Raw genomic sequence first — 25102 nt, forward strand, 5'->3', positions numbered from 1 at the left:
TACCACTTCAAAGACAGCTCAACAATTTGATACCTAAATAATAGTTTATTCCTGCTTTTTTATTACAGGAGGTCTTCTAAGAACTCTTTATTAACTTTGACATCACCAAATTTTGCTTTAATGTTCAGATTGGATTATTGCAAACTTGTTTCCTTTAGGCTTGTACAGATGACTTACCATTTACCACTCCAGCGGCCAATTTTACATACTGTGTTACTCCCCAGGGATCTGGGTCAAGTATAGCTTAAAGAAGGGTCCCCAATTCAACCCCCCGTGGGAATCATTCTCTCTGCAACCCTGATGGCACCAAAATATCCTTTCAAATCTTCTGTTGCTTTCCGCCTTATCCCTATGCCCAGCAACACAGCAAACATTATTCTAAACTAACTTTGTTTTAAAAAACAAAAAAAAAGGAATCTGTACTGTGCTTTCTAAGTTTCTCCCAGTTAAAGAGGGAAAGCCAATATTATTTAGAACGGTGGAGCAAGACTACCTTGAATTCTAATTTCAATATTATTGAAACAAAAATGGACACTCATACAACTTTCTTGGCACTGTTCCTTTATAAATTACATTAATTATATAAAATCTATTATTCACAGGACTGTCAGGATCAAATGAACTGATGTGTGTGAAAGTGCTTGCAAAAGCATTAATATTATGAAAATGCAAATTCCTGAGGCTATTAATCACTAAATCAGGGATCCTGGCGTTGAGAGTCTCTTTAGGGAGAGGCCTGCAAAATATGACATGGTGCCATTCAAAAGCCACCAGGAAACCCTGCAGGGAGCTTTTCTGTCCACATTGGTGTTGTTGCCATAACTGACAGAAGACAGCTGTACCTTCCACCTATTTACATTAGTGCTTGCCCATGTCTCTGTGTGGCAGTGACATGCGTTGTCTGGAAGCCCGAAGGTTACAAAGTTCAGCAAGACTTAGACGTCAGAGTTACACTATTCCATAGCCAGCAGTGCTGCATTCACAGTCAGTCCAACACTGGAATACCGTGACCCTGATTAAATTCCTATCTATATCATGGCATTGTCATGAATCATTTGGCCTGGAACATCATTAAAGCAGCAAGCATACTTGAGATTAAATAAAAATGGGTTCTGAAGCATCCTCCTGGGGTTATTATTGAGGTCTTTAGAAAGTAACATTGGTTCCTTGAATACTTACAGAGTTTCAAAAAATAAGAGGTGACTGCTATATTCTAGGAAGCTCATCTAAAATTTTCCCCTTATCCCAAGTGATTAACAGTCTCTCTGCCTCCTTATTAAGGATGACAACTCCAGTTCAGATTAATGAGTTCAGGTCTTTCTCATGTTTAATCCAAATATAACCCAAATATTTGTACAAGTCCATTGACAGTCACTTCTTAGTTTCCAGAATCAGAGATTAATAAGGTTATAAGTGAAATGCTTTCTAAAACTTCACAATTGAAGTCATCTTATTTAAATCCCATTTAAATAGGCTATTTTGGCTTGTTGGCTTTTATAGTCCCTTAATAAATGAATCTTGTTAACTCTGTTAAAAGTATAAATCAAGTGAGGTAAATCAAGTTGAAACACTAGACCAAGTTATAAATTTCAAACAAGTTTATAGGCCCCCCCCATTAAATAAGCAAAAATGTTATCTCATGTGACTTTGTACAGTATCCTACTGAATTATAAGCCACATGTGGTTATTGCAACACTTCATGACTTCTTTAAAAATGTCAAAGACTATTTCAAAAAGCTTAGAATATATATATTGAATTTGTCATTATTCAGACTTTCAGCTTTTGTGCTAACATTCAAACGTCGAGTTACTTATTGAGATGCTTCTTCGATTACTCTTAAATTGTTGAGTTTGTGAAGCTCCTGTCACAAAATCAAAGTATCTCATGGTTGAAAAGGACACTGCATTCTTTTATATTTCACTGACATTTTATTGAATACCTCCTTTTATGTGGGCACTGAACTGTGTGTTCCCATATCTTATCACAGCAATTTTGAGATGCAAGGATTAGTACTCCTATTTTTGACAATGAAGAAGCTGAGACTTCTCGAGGTTAGGTTTATTATCCAAAGTCACATGGCTAGTGAGTGACAGGTTAGGATTGGAACCCTAGGGCCCTGACTTCAAGCCTGCTGTTTTCTCCACGTGACACAGCAGCATGCGGTCCTCTTTGTAACACGCTCCCTGGACGGGATCCACTCTGTTCTTGACAGAGGACTCAGCACCATGTGAGGCAGCTCACTCCGTGTGTGGACGTTTCTGACAACTAGACTATTTCTCTTACCCTGCACCATCATCTCCATTAAACATAGACAATGTCTTCAAGAAGAAACAGTGGATGTAAAGCTCTGAGTTCAAATCCCTGTGCCTTTAAGAACTTGGGAACACCCATGCACCTTCAAAATTCCCAACTCCAAGCGGACAAGTAAAAGCACCCAACCTAAATCTTGACACAGAAGAAGTACCTAACAGCTGATAAATTCCATACTCTTCTCCTTCCTTTACCGACGCCTTAATATGCTCAGGGGACAAGGATGACACATGGCCGCTGGCTCAATTTGCAGTTACTGCTTTCCCAACACCCCAGAAGGTTTTGAAATAATCAGAACTCTAAATAATGTGAAGTTTACAAAAGTAACACTCTTTCTCTTTCCCCACATATTAACTTCATGATTTCAGCTGAAACTCTATAAACTTCTTTTCTTTCATGAATCTAAAAGGAACCAATCTAATGAATTGTTCAGTGTTTTGCTTGTAAATTTCTCACATTTTCAGCTCCCCTGCAGGCAGGTCTGTTCCTCAGCATCCACAGTGCCCTTGAATACTTCATCACCTCGGCAAGACATACTTCCCTTGGTAGCTGTCCTGTGCATAATGGCGAGTTAGGGATTCCATGGGCAGTAGTTAATACATTCTGCTCAATGTGTCCCTCTTTCTGTATCATGCCACCGTGATGGCTGAGCCTAAGTCTCAAAAGTTCTGAATAATTTTCCCTTCTTTCTTTGCCTTCCTTCCTGACGTTCTCTCTGCGTGGCTGATTGAGGAAACACACACCTACACACTTACAGGCACACACACACGCTTAAGACACATACACACAGGGCACAGGAAAACAGAGCCACAGTTGAAATGGACCTTTCTAACTAAAGGCTTGGATAACGAGCTACTTCTTTGTATTTTTTAATGCACCACTCTCATAACATCCATGATTTTGTGTTAATAGTAGAGAAGACCTTTCTCTCCAAATATGTAAGGTGAGGAATGAGACAAAGGACATGCAGCGTCTGACCCAATAAATTCTTCTGGCATCACAGACCACTGAGGGAATTGTTTTATAACAAAAAAGGTGATTTGCAGGGTAAATACAGGTCATGCCCTGTGCATTTTCTTATTGATGAAATGCACGCTTTGTATTGCTGATTGAAGGCCGCTGAAGGATTGCGATATCTGGGTTCTAGTCCCAAGAGAGCCCTGCAAGGAATGCGCCTCTGATGACTGAAATTCAAAAGTCCAAACAGAACATGGAAACGACCAAAGTAAACCTCTAGATTGGTTTTTATAAGGAGATGGGAGGGCAGACACATTTGCTCAGCTACAACTGGCCCCTCATGTTGTTGCCCAGTTGTTACGAAGAGGAATTCAGTCTACAGCTGTGAGCTCTTGGTCCTGGTGCAGCCCAGGCACCTTCATTGCCCCTCCCCAGCAATGCTCTGATCACAGCCTGAGCTTTGTTCCCTCTGACCAAAGGATAATGTAAAAATTGTGATGCAAATAAAGTATTGATCCTGTAGACAAGAGTAAAAGAATTCACAAGCCAGATCATAGCCGCAAGTATAATAGAATCCAGAGCAGGTATCCTAGTCCTTTTGGGCTGCTATAACAAAATGTCACAGATGGGGTGGCTGTTAAAAAACAGAAATTTGTTTCTCACAGTTCTGGAGGCTGGAAGTCCCAGATTGGGTGCTAGCATTGTTGGGTGAGGGTTCTCTTCTGGGCCACAGAGTTCTCATTGCATCTTCACGTGGCAGAAGGGGCTAGGGAGCTCTGTGGGGTCCCTTTTGTAAGGCACTAATCCCTTTCCTGACAGCTCCACCCTCATGACCTAACCACCTCCCCAAGGCCCCACCTTCTCACACTGTCTATCACTTTGGGCGTCAGGATTCCAACATGTGAATTGTGGGGGGACACACACAGTCAGACCACAGCAGTGGGCATCCCCTTTTATCAGAACAAACCATGTAAGTAAATAGCTGCGCTGCCCAGTTTCTCCCTTTCCTATCACTGACCCCACCCCGACCCCTGTGTGCGTGCACAAACACACACACACACACTACAAAGGTTGCTCACTACCATTACTGTGGAGGGAATCATTGACATTTTTTAAATTTAACTTGTAGAGAATCTGTGAGTTCAGAAGGAAGAAATTGGGGAATAGCAGGAATAGTTTAAGGAATACACTTGGAGACTAGTCACTCTCCGCCCAAAATGATTTCCTTTGAACTGTCTGGCTTGTTCACTTTCTTTCCTGTGGCCTAATAGTCTCCTAATTAAAGCACCATTTGAATTAGCAGGAGTGGGTCTGGAAGGAGAGCAAGACACCTGAATGTGGATTGAGTCATTGAGGTCGAGTCCCTATGGAGCCAGTGCAATTTAGGGGTGAGGAAGGCGGGGGAAGCTTTGAGGAGGTGGTTAAGGTGACTTCTGGGAGGAAGAGAGTTGAGGAGCTTTCGTAAAAGGCTGGAAGGGGCACAGTAGGAAGGAGGAGGCAGTGAAAGCTGCCCTCTGTTTTGTGATCTTGCCCAAGGCCAGCCCAGCCCCAGCAACAAGAGAGGAAACTTCTCCTTGCTCCTTCTGGCACTTTCCCTTGCTACTAAGATCCAGAATTCAGGCTAATTGTATCAGTGCTATAATTTAGTTACATTACAGGGTAAATAATCTTTAGTTGTTGATCCATGTTAGAATATTGTACTGTAGCAAAATGTATTCTGAGTTCCTTAAACCACTTTTTACTATTATAATTACTGCGTATTATTGTGTACATAATATTAGCATATATAGCATAAACCTTTTTCCTTGAAAACACTTGGTCTTCATACTCATCATTTAAAAGGACTACTTTATATTCCATCCAGTAGATTTACCAAAATTTATTTAACCTAAGTATTTCACAATAAGAAAATGGCAGTTTCTATTTCTGCTCTTGAAATTGTTTCCAATTTTTTATTGTCAGTAATACTGCAGTAAATGTCTTTTGTAAACGGCATTTCAGTATTTTACATTACTTACTTAGGATGGATTGCTGCATGTGGAGAGGTAGCGTTAGAAAGTGTAAACTGTTTATGGCTTTTCATATGTGGAGCCGGTCTAGTTTCCCAAACTCAGTGCCAGTGTCCATGTAAGATGTGAGGAGGCCGGGTTCTTTGAACGCTATCAGCAGGGTTTGCTTTTTTTCATTGTTCTGAAAACAATTAGCCAACAATGGTTCTTGATAATTTAATTTGCCCTTCTTTAATTACTGGAGAACAAAGAGTTCAAAAGACAGATCTGGCAAGATTGATGTGTCACTGAGAAAGGCCCCCTGGAAGGCGGCCAAGAGCCTGCACAGGGTCACATTTATGATGGTGAAATCACCTTCCGGGTTCAAAAATCCCATTTGCCGAAGTCCCGGGGTGGACGGGCATGGGGACGCTAACAAAGTTCATAAGAGACTGTGTGAAAATGAACTTTTAGAGGTCAGCTGGATATTATCAAAGCGTAACCTATGTGTACTCTACTTAACCCAGTAATTATACTCAAGAAATCTGTCCTAGAGAAATACTAGTATTATAGGAAAATATGCTCAGAAAATCACACAATTTTTTGAGTGATCATGAAATGTAGGGAAAAAACTAAATATCCATCAGTAGAAGAATTACTACTTAATTGCAGTACATAACCATTAGGAAGAGTGAGACAGATATGTTTATTCACATGAGAAAATACCCATGGTATATCATTACGCTTACAAAAGCAGAATATGTAAAGTGCAATTATGTTTATGTTAAAAACCCAGGCATGCATGTGTGTATTATTATACACCACACACACTGACAGCGTTCTTTGCAACAGTGGAATTGGATTGTATTCAGAGCAAAAGATACCTGTAATCCTTCCAGTCTTTTTTTTTTAAGATTTGACAGACTAGCACAGGTTGCCTCCTGAGGTCGTGTGGTGGGAGTGGGGAAGGCAATGATAGTAGGACGATTCTGTCATTTTGTTCCTTTTTTTTTTTAACAAGAAGCATGTGTGACTTTTGAAAGCAAAACTAAAATGCCTAGATGCGCTCTAACTCTCTGAGCGTCCTCATTTTCCTATTTGCTAATAAAGAAAAGATTTGGACACTTTAACTTTGCCCTATTATATCAAACCACAGTAAAATTGGACTGTTTTCAATTTCTTTATTACTTGAATTCCACCTTTTATGAATTTTCAATTTATTCTCTTTGAGCATTTTTATGTACTAAGCTATTCATTTAATAAGATATTAGAGGTTCCAGTTCCATTTAAGCATGACAGATTGATCATACCTATTTGCTTTTGCTTCACCCTAAAATCCCTGGAAAAGGATTTAAAAGTAAACAAAACAGGACACAAGTCACCCTGAACAGAGGGCAGAAGAAGACAGCGACATTTAGGAAGGCAGACAGCAGATGGAGGCAGACCATCACAAGTAGACAGAGAAGAGCTGGAGTCCAAGCTGGTTGAGGGAGAGGCTCCCGAGCAAGCCGGCCTGTGGCCCTGACCCTCTGGAGGCTCAGAAATGGGAGGCCACGGGCATCTCAGAAAGATGGAGTTGGAAACGGAGGATCAACTTAAGTTTATGTGAGAAGCCAATCTTCTCCTCACCCCCTGCAGCAGGGCAACTGCCCCAATGCCACATCAGGCAGAAGACGGGAGTGGCTGAGCTCCAGGACAGGCCACATGGCTGACAGTGGGGATGCCACACTGGTATCAGGGAATTGAATGAAATTTCCCATTGAGATTTCCAGAGTCCTGGCTGCAGATTCCTTGAGAGAAAGGGTGCAGGATTCTTCGTGGGGAAAAGTGGACATCCCTGGAGAGAAGGCTGCTCAATACAGATGGACCAGCCCTGTCACCCCACTGTGAAACCCACTCATTAACAAGCTTTTGGTGCCAACGCAGTGCCTCGCTCTCAAGGCATCAGCAGGCATTTGATTCAAGGCTTTATTGTGACAAAGACCAGACAAACAAAGATAATACTTAGAAAACAAACTTTTTTGAAAAACCAAACCACTATCATTCATATTCTGTGTTCCAGTTCCTAGTATCACATAACAATTGTTCCCAAAACTTAGTGGCTCAAAATAACAGCAAACATTTTATTATCTCGAATGGTTTCTATGGAGCAGGACCTCAGAGAGCTCCATGGACAGCTCTGGCCTGGAGGCTCTGAGGGCATTGCAGTCAGATGGCAGCCAGGCCTGGAGGAGCCGGGAGCTGGCCAGGCTGCTATCTATCCCCTCAGGTCGACTCAAGGCTCTTCCATGTTCTCTCTCCATGTGAGCTAGTGTGGCTTCTTCCAGCGAGGTGGCCTCGGGGCAGGCAACTGCTTTCCTGGTTAATCATGGTTCCAATGTGATTGGTCCAGCTCCCCAGGTAGGAGTCACACTGCCTTCTGTAACTTCACCACGGAGGTTATGCACCATCATTTCTGCCACATCCAATTGGTTCAAGCAAGTCCTAAGGCTGCCCAGATTCTAAGGGAGGGAAGTGAGAGCTATTGTGGCAGCCATCTCTGGAAAGTAGATCAGGGAGAGAGAAGAAGATACTGCATCCCTGAAAAAGTAAGGGAATCAAGCCCTCTCCCCATGCAATTCAGAGTTTAGACGTTAACAGTTTTGAAAATTAAAATCTAATAGCAGAAACTAAAAAATAAAAGACTTAGAAGGTAAAAATCTAGTAAACTGTGCAGAAATAATAGAACAAAAAGACAAAGAGATGAGAGCCAGCCCTGATGGCCTAGTGGTTAAAGTTCGGCCCTCACTGCTTCCACGGCCCGGGTTCGTTTCCCAGTGGGGAACCACACCACCTGTCTGTCAGTGGCCATGCTGTGGCGGCAGCTCACATAGAAGAAATAGAAGGACCTACAACTAGGATATGCAATCATACACTGGGGCTTTGAGGAGAAAAAAAAAAGAAGAAGATTGGCAAAAAAGAGGAGATGTTAGCTCAGGGCGGATATTTCTCTGCAAAAAAAAAAGAAAGAAAGAAAGACAAAGAAATGGGAAACAGGAGAGAAAAGATGAGAAAGAAGATGAAACCAGTAATTTCAAATATAAGTGATAAAAGATCTAGAAAACAAGAACACAGAAAAAAGGAATGAAGAAAATTATCAAATAAATGAATCAAGACATCACAATTGAACTGAAATGAGCTTTCCATGAACTGAAGGGCATGACTCAACACAAGCGAAAGAAGGGGGAAACCCACAAGAATTCATAGCATTATGAAATTTCAGATGATTAGGTATAAACAGAAAATTCTGAAAGTTTCCAGGATGATGGTAAAAGAAGATTCAAGGGACAACAGCCATGCAGCAGGCCTAGAGAGCAACTAACTCAGATTGAAAAAAGGAAGATGGAGAGGCCAGGGTGACGTTTCCAAGAAAAATGTGAAAGAGTTTATTTACGTTTACAGAGAGGATAGTTATACTTCCAACTGAGAAATAGAGGATTAATTAGTGATAGGTTCGCAGAAAACAAGGCAAGTGAAGAAACAGAAGATTATGCTGGAATACAAATGCAAGTGTTGTAAAATATGTACAATCAAGAATAACAATACAAGCTTGTTACTTAGAAATCCCAGAGAGTTAATGTCAGGAAAAAAATAGATTGCTTCTGAGGAGTGGGAGTTGCAGTGGGGGCAGGTAGAGTAGGGGACTTCCTTTATCTGTTTTAAGCTTTGAAGAAATAGTTGAGTTCTTAGACTATGTATGTCATAACATCCTTTAAAATAACAAACTTAAATACCACATTAAAATGATTGCTGAGGGGCTGGCCCCATGGCCGAGTGGTTAAGTTCACGTGCTCTGCTGCAGCGGCCCAGGGTTTCGCCAGTTCGAGTCCTGGGCGCAGACATGGCACCACTCATCAGGCCATGTGGAGGAGGCATCCCACATGCCACAACTAGAAGGACGCGCAACTAAAGACACACAACTATGTACCAGGGGGCTTTGAGAGAAAAAGGAAAAAAAAAAATCTTAAAAAAAAAAAAATGATTGCTGAAAAGTGAAAGTAAAAAATAGTGGAATAAAGACATTTTTATTCCCCTCCCTCAAAGCCACTGATATCAAAAAGATGAAATAAAAGACAAAAAAAAATCTATCTTCAATGAAACATGGAGATAGCCGTTACCGCAAACCACAAATTAGAAAGCATGAATACCAGATACTTTGAAGTGTGGATCAGAATGAGAGAGGAGGCAGTGAAAACATATTTTCTTAACCATGGTTTACTCAAAGTTCAGGAATTCCTTCAGTCTCATTTCAGTTTCTGTACCCTATTATTTTTTTGTGAAATATGACTTTATTTCTTTTCTTGTGAAAGTGGCATAGGAGATTCCAAGTTATCTGCATCTTTTGGTGCTGAGTTTTTTTATAATGAACACCTTTCTTTCAAAAAAATCAATCTAGTTCTTTTAAAAAAATGAAATTTCTTTTTTTTCTTTTGATGAACACGCTTTTTAGTTAAGAGAATTTTCACCTAGTATTTGAAAATTACAACAAAATTCATTATCTTTCCTTTTTCTGTGAATATTTTTCCCATATGATTGTTTTCAGGTCAAATATTAAGCTGTTGAAAGTACCAGCCCAACCATCCCATGCAGACTGAGAGATTGGGAAGTGAATCACACACTTTCCAAAGGAGGAAAGGAGTTAGAATCCACCTGCACTCCACCTCCCCATGGGGCGGATGAGGACCAGGCCAAGCTAGCCATTAGCTAGGGTGGGTGCAGGGCCCACGATGCTCTTAGGGACCCACAAAAATATGTTAATTTATTTAAAAATCATATAAAAAAATGAATTCTTAGATCAAAGAATTTATTTGAATATGTAAGTAATGTATTTGTCCTTGTTACAACACAGTTGTAAAATACAACTTTTCATAATTTTTTTTAGGGAGGAAAGGGCCCAAGACAAATGTGCCTAGGGGCCTACAAAAATCATAATGCAGCCTTGATGAGGACTTTGAGGCCTGAAAAGCTTCCTGGAGTTGGTGGTGGCCGAGCCCAGACCGAAACTCGAGTCTTCTACCTCCTCCTGCTGTGCTTGTGTGTCTACTGTGCCGTCCTTCAGCTTGGCTGTTCAATGCTTTCTCTCATCTAGCCTGCGCTCCTCATCTAACCTTCTCTCTTGCTTTAGCCAAGATGTATCTTCCAATGCAGTTGGGTTGACCCTAGCTTATTTCCTATTATTCATCACAAACATACTCCATCTCAGCTCAGTCGACCCTCTCATTGTTCCAAGTCCATTATTGCCCATTCCCAGCTCTAGTTCTTGTTCCCACCCATCCCATGTGGAATAGTCTCCCCATTTCCCTCCGCCTGCTCCAGAGTAACCTCCTCTCAAGAGGCTTTGTTCCAGCGCAGCTTCTTTCAGGATGCCCTTTTAGATGACTCCAGCCTTGAGTGATCTGTGCTATGTCTAAAAGTGCTTATCGTTTAATAACAAACTATCTTATCACCTCTTATCTCATCTTGTGTTATCTTATCTTGTCTCTCGTATTTCAGTCTGGTCTCTCCAATTATCTTATAGGGTGCTGGACAGCAGAAGCCCTGTCTTATAGACTCACTGAGCACATGATCACTCAATAATCACTGAGCACTCACTCAATAGGCACCCAATTGATTGGTGGGAGCCTCTGATGACTCCTCCTACAATGATGAAGTCAGGTACCACCTCTTCTGGGTGCCTGAAATAGACGTGGTTTCATTTCTCTTTCTTATGTTTGCACCCCCTGAGATATCTGTCACAGCGTCTGATTGCGAATTCCTCAAAGATAGAAGCTGATACCTTTTCATACCCGTATCCCCTACCCCCAGCACAGTGCCTGGCTCAAAGTGAGTGGTTACTAAATATTTGATGAATGAGCATTTTCTAGAACCGGCTCTTCAATTGAATTTCTTAGTTCCGGAAATGTTTGTTTTTAACGTGGGCTTCCCACTCCTAGGGAAAAAATAGGAGGAAAAAAAAAAAAAGCAAGAAACCAATTTAAGAGCAGAATGAAAATGGTGAAAGTTATTTCCATAGAAGCCTTAGCTGACCTTTCAGAGTTTCCTTCCCTGCACCGCTAAATTCACAACCTAAACTATAACTAGCTTTCCAACCTAGATGAGCATCCCACTTCAACACACTTGATCTGGTGTCAGTTTGTGTCTTTGGGCGATGAAATATCGCAAAGACTTTTCCTGCCTCTTGCTTTGATGCTATTTTTTTTAATCTGAAGTACTCAGTGATGGAATAACTCCAAAGCTGTAATAGTCATTAAATGATCCAAATCAGGATTTAACATATCCTGGAATTGAGACTCTCATAGAATCGTTCCAGGCCCTGAAGACCACTTTTGTTTCTCTGTTTTCTTGGTGTCCCGAGCAACTCTTTTCTGAGAAATCGCTAGAATTTCCCAAGTAATTGAACCACAACAAAGACCACGGAGAGAGAAGAGGGGCTGCTCAGGATTCAGAGCACACGATCTTACACATGCATCCGATGGCAATGGGAGTTTAGAAATGCTTACCAAAAATACCCGCATCCACGTTTGGCCTGTCAAATCTGATCAGTCTTGTCTTGATCGTTTTACCAGGCCACTCTCAGCTTTGCAAACACTGATCCAAAGCCAAAGCACAAACAGCATTTTTAACGAGCTTCTAGGAGAACCTCCCATTTGCACACACATATAAGATTAATTTTCCCCAGAGCTGACCAATTTCAGGATCAATTGACTACTAATCCCAAGGAGCAATCATAAATGAAATTCCCTAAAATTGTTTCGAATATCAGAACCTAGCAAGGCAAACTTTATTTTGAAAGTACAGTTCAAAAACTCATGTCTTAATCCCAAATGAAATAAATCAACCACTAATTAGAATTTTCTGATTCCTGTTGTGGCCAGGCAGGGAAGAGCTCACAGCAGCAGGATGGGGATGAACTTGGAGGGGGGCTGGCTCTGCAAACTCAGGGCTCACTGGAATGGGCGGCAGTGGGCCTGGAGTTTGTAGCTATGCTGCAGCAACCGGGAGAGGAAGCTGCTGAGGACCAGAATGGGGATTGGCTCCCAGCGGCTGGGATCAGTCTAGCAATGATGACATTTCACTGCGTGCGGGGCACTTTCCTGAGCATTCTACACGTATTAATTAACTCATTTGCTGAAGAATCCAATGAGGAAGGTAGTTTTCCTAGACCCATTTTATGAACATGAAAACTGATGCATAGTGAAAGTAAATACCTTCTCTGAAGTTATTCGTCTAAGTGGCAGAGCAAAGATTTGGCCTTGGACAATTTAGCTGGAACACCTGTCCCCTTAACCGCTGAGCTGTGACCCTCTCCAGGAGGTAATGGGCTTCTCTTTCAGGCAGAGGACAGAGGACGGCCACTGGAACTGTGAGGGCAGGCAATACACAGAGAGACACATCGATGACCTTCCAGGAAATTCTAACAGCTTGCACCAGGCTCCAGGCCCAGAGGATGGACACAGAGAGGGGCCCCGAGGGAACTGGGACTCTTTCTAGATGGTGTGTCCCTAACTCCTTGACTGCATGTTCCTGAAAGAAAAATATGTTGAGCATGAGTCCCAATTTATATACCTTCATTTATATATTCACTTATAAATTTTGTACATGTACCACTGAATTAATGTGCATCATAAAATATGCATAAAAGGAAAAATTTTTCCCTTACACCAAAAACTTACCATAAATCCACTTCAAAGAGCATTCACTTGTACTAGCTAGCACTGGAAATGTGTGTCCCTGACCAAAAAAATTTTTTTTTTAAGTAATTTGGGTCTGTTTTTATTTTGAAGTTTATCAAAATTTCTTGATCCAGAAGCCAGTTTTCCTAGAATCATTCCCTAATTGTTTAAGATTATTTATCTATGTATGGATGATTACTTGAAAACATTGCAATGCAAGACCTTTGATATATTGCATAATCCTGAAACTATATGTTAAAACAAAAACAGAATAAAGAACCTTTAAAAAGCCTGCAACAATACCAAAAAAAAAGTCATCCAACGAGAACAATTCTCTCTAGAACAATTCTTTTAAATCCCAGAAATAAAGCCAAAATGTCAATCATTCTTTTTAGCATTTTTCACAGCAAAACAAGAGCCAGTGTGCAAAACAAAGCATTGGAGTGCAAACAATTGTAGGGGAGGAAGATATTTCCTCTACCTGCTCTGGGTCCTTCTGGCCAGAAAACGAATTAAATTCACATGAGATAGAATAACAGGAGAAAATTAAACAAAACTTTATATTATGTATACATGGGAGAGGCTCAGGCAAACTGAGCAACTTGCCAAAATGGCAGAAGTTCTCATTTTAAACACCACCGTCAGCTAAAGACAAAGGAGGATGTTGGGGGTGGAGAGAGTCAGTTATGGGAGATTACCAGATAAGTACAGTAACCAAGAGTCAGGTTATTATGCAGACTTGAGTCCTTGCCTTCCACAGTGATGAGAGTTTCTAGAGATAAGGTCATCTGGCTTCTTCCTGGTACAGAGAGGGAGACACCTTTACAGATGGAGACTTCCTTTACAATGTAAATGTCTCTTAACAAAGGGTAAGTAAATTCTACTTTTCAGAGTTTCTTTCCTCTCTGCAGTTTTTTAAAGTAACCAGCCCAAAATAATCCTCATGCCAAAGACACATATCTTGGGATGGCCAATTCCAGTCTCCCACACAATCTAAGCTACTGCCAGGGACAGAACATGTCTCATTGGGGACAAAGATTTCTTTTTCTGATCAGAGCAATAACACACACATACAAAATGAAAAACTAAATTAAGAGAAAGCATTTCAACAATCCCGATGGGCTTGGGCCCTCTGACAGCTCCTCAAAGTCCATCAGTGGATTATCGTCCCCTTGTTAAAGCCAGCCGCCACTTGAAACCGAATCTAATGGAAAGAGGAGGAGCTTAGCAAAGGAGCTAAACATCCTACCTGAAAACCTCCTTTAAAACTAGGATCCTTATCAGTCATGTCTCAAAGGTTCCTCTCCATCCTGCACAGGAGAGATCAGTTCCTCAAGTTCTTCTTGTGTGGGCATCACTTGAGTTTTCCCTGAAGCCCCGGGAAGACCAAAGGTTTTTTCCAGCTGGAGCCACAAGAGTCTGAACCCAGGTATCCTTTTCCTGCACAAATCTCGACCTGACAGAAACTGTAACATGAGACTCTCGACTTCCGTGTTCAGGGAACAGGATCGAGTTGGCCGATAAGGTCGATGATGATTGGGTTGTGAAGGGGTTGATCCAAGCCAGCAGCAACCGAGGCTATTGTCTGCTACTCAAAGCTGCCGCCTCTGGGGTAGCAAATTACAGCCTCTGTTCTGTTTCTTTTGAAACCTCTTTTAGGGATGGGCAGCTCAGGGCAATTTGTGTTTAAGGTCATAGGTTTCACAATGGGAAATTACCCAAGAAGTAAAAACTCTGTGAAAGTATTTTATAAAGGTTTTTAAATCATCAGATGCCCAATGTACATCACTAATTGTCTTATAAGCTTTAACGTGACTCCTTCTCCAGGTGCGTGGTTGAGATTTGGTTGAGGAAAGTCTGTATCTACTGCAGCCCCCTTAAAATCTTCTGTGCTAATAAAATGCCTGCATCCTTGCTCTCCAGCCATGAGGACTGTGACTGTAAATGTCCTTCCCAAGCGGTAGCACACCGTTAGTTATCTGAGGACATTTTGTTCTCACCTGTGGATGCTCCCTGGGCACACCTCTACAACATGCAGTGGTCGTCTTTTCCGATTGTCCTTGTTAGGCACCTGAACTTTCATGAGAACATTCCAAACCTCCCCTTGTCTTAGCAGATGGTTAAAGCTCCATAGAGTATTTGCCTTCAATACTTAGAATACGTTCAATAGTTAGAAAATGTGACCTTGAATTCACTGCAGCTTAGTGCTTAGCAGAAGCTCAGTTGAGAGCAAGCATTTAGGAGGACAGCCTAAGGCCGTGCATTTCACACGCTACCCTGGAGATGTGTTTCTCCCCCGGGCAGACATAACTTTTTAGAAATATTGATACCTGATCGCCATCTAGAAATCAGTCCGATGTGGGTGCTCAGAGAACACAAGGAGGCCACTGAAGGTGGAGTGGAGTGAACAACAATGGGAAAAAGAGAAGGAAAGGAAGTGAAGGAAATAATGAAGGAAATGAAAGGAAGAGGCCCAGATTATGGAGGGTGTGGAGGGTCATGGTAAGGGCGTGGCTTTTGCTCAGAGAGAAACTGAGGGGATTCTGAACAGACGAGTGACATGATATGACATACAATATAAAATGATCACTCTGGCCAAAGTATCTCCTATTTCCATTGCTTCACTTAAATAAACCCAGAAGAACTCAAAGCAAGAAACAACTTTCCAAGCTACTACTCAAATGTCCGAGGGCAAGAAATGGCAAGGATCCTAAATGCCAGAATCTTCCATGTATCATCTCCCCAGATTCCTGAAAGAGATATGTAGAAGGCATATTTCAAACAAGTTCACTTTTTTTTTTTTTCATTCTACGAGGCTTGGACTAGAAATGAGAGCTTGCAAGTTCTTTTTCGTTTAAGCGTGTCCAAAGGTCATTCCCAGAAATTCTAATTTAATGGTTTGGGATAAAGTGTAGGCATCTGTGTGATTAAAAGGCTTCTGGGGTAATTCTAATACAGGAAGCACCTCTCCAGAGGCTGGTGAAAACAGCTGACGTTGGCAATGCTCTTATTTTTTCCTTTTTTCACTCTACAGCTGTGCTGCCCGGTATGGTGGCCACTAGCTATGTGTGCCTCTTGAGCGCTTGAAATGGGGCCAGTTCAAATTGAGATGAACTATAAGCATAAAACACTCAGTGGATTTCGAAGACTTTGGATGAAAAAATAGACGTGAAATGTCTCATGAATAATTTTTACATAGATTACATTTTGAAACAATAATATTTTGGGTAAGCTAAATTAAATATAATATATCATTTAAATTAACCTACTAGTTTTTTCTAACTTTTTAAATGTGGCTACAAGAGAACTTTAAAATTACAAATGTGGCTCACACTATGTTTCTGTTGGACAATGCCAATGCTGTGCATTTCAAAGGCTCCTCTTACATAGGAACCACAGCCCTCTGTCTGCCAAACCTTCAAAACACACCTCGCATGGTCCATTCTCCAGAGCAATTGTTTTTTAAAGAAAAACGCTAAATTGCTTATTTAGATCTTTCTTCCAGGTAAGGTATGAGGAGAAAGCATTGAAAGACAACACAACATAATAGTTTAGTAGTAAGAACTTGTTAGATGTGTGACCGTAAGCGAGTTATTTACTTTCTCTGAGTCTCCATTCCCTCATCTGTAAAATCTGCATGATAGCATGTACCTCAAGGTGCTGTGAGGCTCAGTTACACAGTTCCTATCTCTCCATAAGTGGTAGGTACTATTTTAATTGACGCCAAGCTTTAGAAAAGATGGGGAGGCCCCCTGGATTCAGGTGACGTGACTCGGTGTGAGCATCGACAGAGGGGAGGTGCAGAAAGCCGTCACCTTCTTAACTACTCCTGAGTTTTCTTTACAGTATAGTTCTGTCATTTGATTGGAAATAAACTCTCAGAATGTCATTTTTATATTCAAATATAAGTAAAAAACTAATTAAAAGGCAAAATGTCATTTGGAAAGAGTATTTTTGATGAGCAGAACTGTGGTTGCCACGTGCCTTCCCTAAAGGTCACGACGAAAGAGAGAGGCACGTGGATCTTTGCGAAGAAGGTGGGAGGCAGGGGAGATGGCTACAAGTCTTCCAACACCGAGTGTTGCAATGTCACTGTTTTGTTTCTGAGGGTTTGCTTTATCTTGCTGTTTATGTCTGACCGTAAGCCTTTCCACCTTTTGACCTCACAACCGTGATCTCATAACGCTCATCAGTCCTGAAATTTAAAATTTAATTTTGACATCATTTTGTCCCATTCCTTCCAAATGGCCAAGCACAAAAACTTTCTTCTTTTTAAACTTTATGACTGAATTCACTGAGCCAGTTTGTCTTCAAAAGTTTCTTTTTTTTCATAGACATGGGAAGACTCACACAGTTGGTTTCCCTTATTCTCAGGAGACAAACCAGTTAGGCTAAAGCTGACTCTGTATGAAGCTAGGCTCCCTATCCTCCTCCAGGGGGTCAGCTCCAATTAGAATGAAATCAGGATTGGGAGGGCAGCATGCATTTTAAATCACCATCCGTGGTTCCCATTATTTCTAAACAAAGGCACCATTAGAACAGGGATATATTTGCAGACATTTCTTTACCCTTTGGACTACGGAAACAATGAGAAATTAGAGAGAAGTGATTATTTTAAACCTTCATCTAACTATGGAACAAAAGAAACGGCAATAGTCAGGGAAATATTATAGTTGAAAAAATAAATGTATGTGGCTTTGGAGCTATATTTCTGGAGGAGAATGCTACAAGCAGAAGAGGCAAATGAATAAGTTGGGAACAGGGACAATCTCAGTTCCCGAGCCAGGGTCGTCTTCGTTAGACATGAGATCAAAACCTTACAATACCAGGAACCTGTGCCTTTAGACTGGGTTTCTTTGAACCGTTGGCCTGGGTGCTGAAAATAGCAAAGAGCCTTTTGGAGAATCCTTAACTCGGAGCCGTCACAGCACTTCACGTGAAGTGCTGTCCTTCCCTGCGTTGACCCCTCTCCTGCCTCTGGGAGTTGCTTTGGCAGCTTCCTTTGTGTCAAAGGACAGGTCGGTGAGCAAACTCTTAGGCAAACTAGGGCTCGGCATGTCACTAAGCAACAAATGCTTTCCAGAAAACCATTTTGAGGTGTTCCAGAAAACGTGTGTGTGTGGATACACTCATCCATATTTTATGGGGGGAAAATATGCACACATATTTACATACATACTTTCCAAAAGTACACACACGTTCATTTTCAGGAAAACCACTTTGAGATTGACTTTATATATATGGAGAGAGAGAGCTATAGAGCCACAGAGAAAACCTTTCACGAGTATTTTTAATTTATTTGTGTAAGAATAAATTTATTCTATAAAACAATGAATAAATCTATTCCTCTCCCACAGATGTGGTACAAAAAGAGGGGCATGCTTGAAGAATGTCCAAAGGGCGGTAAGCTTCCCATAGATGGGAAAAAATATTAAAGTAAAATTCTAGTTGTCAGTTTTATAATTGAAGCTGTCTCCTCATTTGAAAATATTGTTTTCATTGACATAGAAGGAAAAGAGGATCTGCCACGTGCCCCATGACGTTGAGACAAATTACAAACATATACAAGAAGATTTTTCAGGAGGGTTCTCACCACGGTGGGGGTTCAGGGTTCCATCGTTCAAGGCCATGCGTATTAATACAATAAAGGAGTGGCCTAAATTCACTCTTTTCCTTCTCTTTCCTTTCTCCTCTTCTCATTTTTACTTCCTTTCTCCTTACTCCTTCTTCCACCAAAGAACAAAGTATAATAACTTTTTAATGACAACCTCATTTTCAGAACTCTGGATAATTCATAATCCTGAATTTATTTTTTCCAAAATGTCCTGATAGCCAATTATTTCTTAACACTTTGAGGTGAATTTTTTGCCTTTTACCCCATATTTTATCTTCTTTGGAGAAACTACCCTTGAAAAATTATAGATGGTGATAGAAATATATTGCCAACATGTCTAGATTTTCTTTTGAGGAGGTGGTGGGGACTATAAATGAAAAAAATAAGAAGATGGCCAAACTGGTCCACAATACGATTAATTCATTCATTAATTCTACAAGTGTGCATTTAATACTTAATATGTGCCAAGAGTTGTACTGGACTCTGGAGGTACAAAATCAAATAAAAACACAGTGTTGGCCTCAAGGAATCCCTGGTCCTCAGTGTATGTGTATGTAAACTACGAATTGTAGTTTAGTGTTAGAAAGCCTTTGTGATTACTATTATTTTGAATTTATTGCAGAGAAGAATGAATGTTTAAGTCTAGTTCTCACAGAAACAAGTGATAACTAGTGCAAAGCAAAGCCAGGAGGGTCATTGCCAACCCAGAAAAGCTGCCCAGTGCTGGGATATGCAGACTCAGCATGAAAACAGCGCCTGGCCTGGGGAGGAGCCCAGTGACCTTTGGCTTGTCCATTTCCTGGACTCTGTATGGCATCATAAACAGTTTTCAGATAGCATCGTTTTTTTTCAAGAGGCATAGTGTGACCAACTACTCAATGTTCAGAAACCCTGTGAAGCCTCCCATAACTTTACTGGGACATAACCAAGCTCTTGAGTTGCATGAAGTAGAATGCCATTAGCTTCTAATACTTCATACATTCATGCCCCATTCAAGAGAGCAGCCCTAGGTGAGTTTCTTTAAATCACTCTGTGTTTATGCAACCATCAAAGTTGCCCACACGAGTCCACTTCCCGTTTGATGAATGAAACTCCAGCTGTGATAGCCCACCCACATTAAGGTTACCTATATAGTGTGGCATGTTCTCTAAAGATGGCAGAAACTTCAAGGGTGGTTTGTGTTGATTTGGGGCTGGGTTAAAACATTTCAACAAATCTCAAGGCTTAATTAACATACCAAATAAAGCAGCCAGGTAGACAAAATGGCTGAGATAGGAGGAATGATAAGCAAAGTTATCGTCTATCTTTCCATTTACCTTCCTTGGTCAAAGAAAATAACATTTTAAAAGACATGCCCTGCTTTTATTATAAAAATCAGCAAAAGGAAATGGCTGTGGATTTCAGGAAATACACGTCAATGTCTCAAATTCCAAGTCAACCACAAGTTACAGATGTGGCCCTTTTTAATCAAAATAGACATCATTTTAATATTAACCAAAGTTCATCATAAGTAATAGGACATTGGTGGATTTTCTGGTTGTTCTTTTCTATTAAGGGCTTGGCTTGTATCAAAAATAGAATTTTATCACCTTAAGGAGTCAATTGTGTTCTTATGCTTGTGGGTAATAAGCAATCAATGACTACCTGGTAACTAGTTCCATTTTAAGATCCTCAAAGAAACTGGTAAGCAAATCACTCTTTGGATTTCAATGAAAACAGCTAAGAGATTTGCATAAGCATGGCCAAGAGAGAAGGAGGAGCAGGGCCTTCGAGTTCCGGAAGATCTGTATTTGACCCTCCTTCTCAGATGAGCAGAGTGACCTTGGGCACATTACTCCCCTAAACCTAAGTTACCTTATCTTTAAAATAGGAATCATAATATCTATATCAAAAATGTTCCTGTTGAGTACTTGAATAAAATATGAAAATTACCTATTGTGACTGACGCATGGCAGGAACTCAATAGAAGTTCGTTTCTTTATAGCGTGTGAATTCGTATCTGGCTCCAATTCAAAAGGGTACTCCCTGAGCCAATACTTTCTGTGAGTGCCTCCTTTCAATAGATTCTGCGGCTACAGCAGTGAATTAAAAACACCGTTTGTTCTCAAGGACCCTTACAACCAAGAATTCTATTTGGCTCCCTCAAATCAGCTGAGCAAAGCAGGAAACTATGGATTGTTTAGGGTTAAGTATAGAGCAAAGAAGTAACTTGCTACTTATCAACAGAATGGATAGAAGCAGCCTAGTATCTAGAAAAGGCGCAAATTATGTAATCAAATAATTTTACAAATGAATAATTAAACAAACAATTCCTAAAGTCAATAGCTTCATAGCAAACTTAGAAGTTATTAGAACAGAGGTAAAATGAGAGAAAGACATTTGATTGGGGACAAGTTTACCTGTTAAAGCTGTTCAAGCAATTAACCAATCAGTCTAAGTAGGTTCTAGTTTACTAAGTTTACTAAAGGAGAAAAAGCAGTAGAAATTAAGAACAACCATTAAGCTATGAGTCATTTAATTCTTTTGGATATATTAGTCTAAATGTATCTTATAACACTTTCATTAATAAACTGCTATTGTAATTAATGATGATGTCTAAGTTGATGGAACAGCATTTCTCTCAAGAAGACCACTTTACAAAGGGAATGAAACTGAAAAATGTCAACTAAGAAAGGTCACTGTGGACTGACCAGTTGAAGAATGTACTGTTGCTATAAAAAAATTCAAATTCAGTTCAGCTCAATTCAACAAATATTTATTGCATTTCTGCTGGAGGCCAGGGTCTGACTAAGGCTACAAGACAAAGTTCTTACCCTCCAAAGCTCACATTTTAGTAAGGAGCCAGAAGCATAAATAAGGCATTCAACTTTCAGCTTCCTTGTCCCCCACTTCCCAATGGGAAAGAGTTGGTGGTGGGCCCACTATGTTGCCTGCTTATTGCAAAAAGCTTTCTACATGGATATATATATATATGCACACGTATATACACAGCCTCAAAATGGTTTTCCAAAACTGTTTGTGTGTGTACAAATATTTGTATCTGTATATGTATTTTTTCCAGAAATGGGACAATAGTGTTGTATTAATGTTGGTTTCCTGACTTGAGTTTGCTCTCAAATGGTTCAGAAATTAGTCTTATTTTATATTGATATAATACACACACAGAGAGAAATGTGGTGAAATGTTAAAAGTGAGGGAATCTGGATGTGGAGGATATGGGAGTTCTGTACTAATCTTACAACTTTTCTGTAAATTTGAAATTATTTCGAAGTATATTGTTCTTCTAAAAATTTTAAAAATAAGTGATTCAAGACCATTCATGGCCTCAATCCTGCCTTCTTTTCAAGCAGCATCTCCATCATTTTGATATCACCATCATTTAACATCAAGTCATACCCAACTACCTAGAGCCGCATTGCTCAGCCCTGGCTGCAAGGTAGAGTAATCTGAGGAAATGTTGAAATATGCCAACAGGTAGGCCCTTCCCCAGACCAATTAAATCAGAATTTCTGAGAGTTCGCCTCAGACGTATCTTTTTTTAAAAGCGCAGCCGAGGTTGAGAAACTCTGACATAAGTTCCTGAACACCATGCCGCTTCACTCTCCCTTTGTTCACGCTATAGGCCGCGCTTGGAGTGGCCTTTCCCACCTTGTCCATCTTGCAAATGGTATTCCTTTGTCGGTACCCAACTCAGAGTCATCTTTTTAGTAAGGTAATCCAGACATCCGCACGCCCACCCACAGAGAGAGCCCATCTTTCTCTCCTCTTGTTGTTTCTTTCTACACAGTTGATTATTCTGGATCTCACACTGTAGTCTAATGATGTGTTTACTCTCTCTCCCAACCAACTGGGAACTCCTCTAGGGAAAAACCTTCGTTATGTTTGCTTTTGTTATCAGCATGGGCCTAGCATGTAGTAGGATTCAGAGGAATGTTTACTAAATTAAAAGCAAACAAGGTAACACTTGTTGGACTAAAGTTGTAACAAAGAGCTGTGGGGGCCCTTGAGGAGCTCTTTACACAACAGGAGGCACTTAGGGAAGGAGATGGCACTTACTGGCCGGGAGGAGTGAAGAAAGAATAGAATGGGAGGGTGGGTAAGAGATGGGTGGGAAGGAAGTAGAAGTGTGATAAGCATGTAACGCAATCTGGCTGGACCATGTACAGAGTATGCAGAGAATGGAAGATGAATGACTTCAATGTTGTGTGTTGAGTCTGAGTTTCCTAAGGTTGTACTAGGTGGAGTTTCCCTATAGGAGGGTGCAGGTTGGGGTGATGGAGATAGGGCTCTCCCAAAGGATTTAGAATAAGAAGAGGGCTGATGGAAAGGTCTCAGTGCAACATTTTCAGAATACACCGAGGAGGAAGAGGAGCTGTCAGCATCGCAATCCAACGTACGCATCAGGATAGATGCGGAGAGGGCTGATGGCCACTCTGAGTTTATTATAACCAGCGTTTCAATATATACATAGCTTACATCTGGTAAACATACACAGGTGTTCTGGATGAAGTAATTAGCAAATGCCAAGAATTCTTAGTGATTTCTCAAGGAGCCCTCCCTCGGCCTCTGTTTTGATATTATCATGTTAAGGAAAATCAGAGAATTTCAGAAGGCTCAAAATGTCCAGTCAGTCAAATAAGGACAGAGATTGTCCTTTGAGTTTGGTGATTAAGAAATGCATGATGATCTCAGTGAGAACAACTTAACTTCATGAATGGAAGCCAGATAAAGCCACTGAGAAGTAAAAATACAGAGACTCATGGGCTTCTAGAATTTCCCCTCTGAAGGAAAATCTACCTGGATCTCTTGACAGCATTCTAACCTGTTGACCAGTTCCTCCCTCCTGACAAGTCCTCTTGCCTCGGCTCCACTAATACCACACGCTCTAGGTGTTCCTCCTAGTAGCTCTGATTCCGGCATCTCTGTCTCTCCTTTGCAAGCTCATTCCCCTTCCCCATCTTTAAAATGTTGACTTTCTCAAGGCTCCCTTTCTTCTCTCTTTAGACAGCTCTCTTAGGCAATCCATCCATGCTTATGGTGTTCAATACCATCTAGAATAATGGTTCTAAGATGTATATTTCCAGCCCAGACCTCTCCTCTGTATATTGAAATGCCTATCTGATATTTCTGCTTCTCAGACTCAAAGGCACCTCAAACTTTACCTCTTCAAAGTTGAACTCACGATACCTTCCATATCCCCCTCAACAAGGACCACCTCTGTGTTTCCATTATCAGGGGTGTCACCACCATCCATCCAGAAATACAGGAGTCCTCCTTAACACCTCTTCTTCACCTCCCAGCTTCTTAGCTCTTCTCAAGTTCTGTCCACTTCACCCGTTAAATGGCTCTTTATTCTAAGTAGTACTCCACTGGATTTGTAGGCAATGATGAGGGGTCCAAACCGTCATCCTGTTTACTCTGTCTCGTTACAACAGCCTCCTCCGTGGTCTACCTATCCTCTCTCCATTCCCTCCAATCAGTTCACATCAACCTTCAGCCAGAATGGTCTTTTAAAACTGCAAATCAGATTCTGTCATCTCTGCTTAAAACCCTTCATCTACCCATTACTTTCTATACGATAATCAAAATGCTGCTCCCTTTCTCTCTAGCCTCACTTCCTGCCACTCTCCCCTGAATTCCAGCCATCTTGACCTTTTTTGCATTGGTCTTCAATATTCCATCCTTCCTCAGGGCCTTTGCACGTGCTCTTTTCTCTTCTTAGGATGCTTTCCCTACCCTTAGTCCCCATTAAATCTCATTCTCCTTCAGTGATTAACTTAAATATTGTTTACTCCCTGTTAAATCTCTGATAGCTTCATGGCTCATAGAAGGCACTTAAATAAATATTTTAAAAAATGTGTGAAAAATACTGGGTGCTAGCCAGAGGAAGATGAAGCTTCAAGAGAGGGTTTCTTTAGGATGGGAATGATATAAAGCCTGCAGCAATTAAATGACTTGCCTGGCCAGAGCCATACAGCTAGTTGGTGGCAAAGCCGGGACTAAAGCCGGCACACACCTGTTGATCCCTGCCTTCCACAGGTGCCAAGTTCATCCCTGCCTGTAGGCCTCAGATGGAGTTTGCTGCGGTGGGGTCCTCACCTCCCTTGCTCTCCCTAAAGCATTGTAACCTGCTAACCGCCATGTATGCCAGTAACGCTTCTTAACACAGTTTTAGGAGTACAACTCTGGAAATTCTAGACGCCAACCATCTTCCTGTTTAAGACTCCACTAAAGTTGCTCAGTGCTGTTGGCTCTTCAGCTTCAAGTGAGAAGGCCCGCGGCTCCTACATGGTCAACTCACGGACCATATAGCTTATTGATGTTTAAAGTAATAAACTTCACACTTGGGTCTCGTGGGCAGCACATGCCATTCAGGCTAAACTCGAGATTTTTCTTTAGTATTCTTTCTCTTTTGTACAGATTCAGGCACTTAAAGCTTATTACATAGAAACTGACCTGGGAGTAACCTGGCCTTTAGAGAGGATGGTGGGAAAGTGGTTGCAATAGATGTGTGTTCACC

The 25102-nt window shown here is 41.0% G+C and overlaps 1 protein-coding gene and 1 long non-coding RNA gene across 2 annotated transcripts in view; one reads left to right on the forward strand and one right to left on the reverse strand.

Annotated features, from left to right (window-relative positions):
* CNTNAP2 (contactin associated protein 2) overlaps positions 1–25102 on the forward strand; it is a 1870188-nt gene that overhangs the window by 1684242 nt on the left and 160844 nt on the right. The gene's annotated exons all lie outside the window — the stretch shown is intronic.
* On the reverse strand, positions 10083–14567 carry LOC106842109 (uncharacterized). The gene is made up of 5 exons (XR_011505041.1): positions 14218–14567; positions 13667–13767; positions 12504–12819; positions 11796–11883; positions 10083–11224 (listed from the first exon to the last, which is right to left on the reverse strand). It is a non-coding gene; the product is annotated as an uncharacterized lncRNA (long non-coding RNA).

This window comes from Equus asinus, chromosome 1 (genome assembly GCF_041296235.1).
Source record: "Equus asinus isolate D_3611 breed Donkey chromosome 1, EquAss-T2T_v2, whole genome shotgun sequence".
Classification (NCBI taxonomy): Eukaryota; Metazoa; Chordata; class Mammalia; order Perissodactyla; family Equidae; genus Equus; species Equus asinus.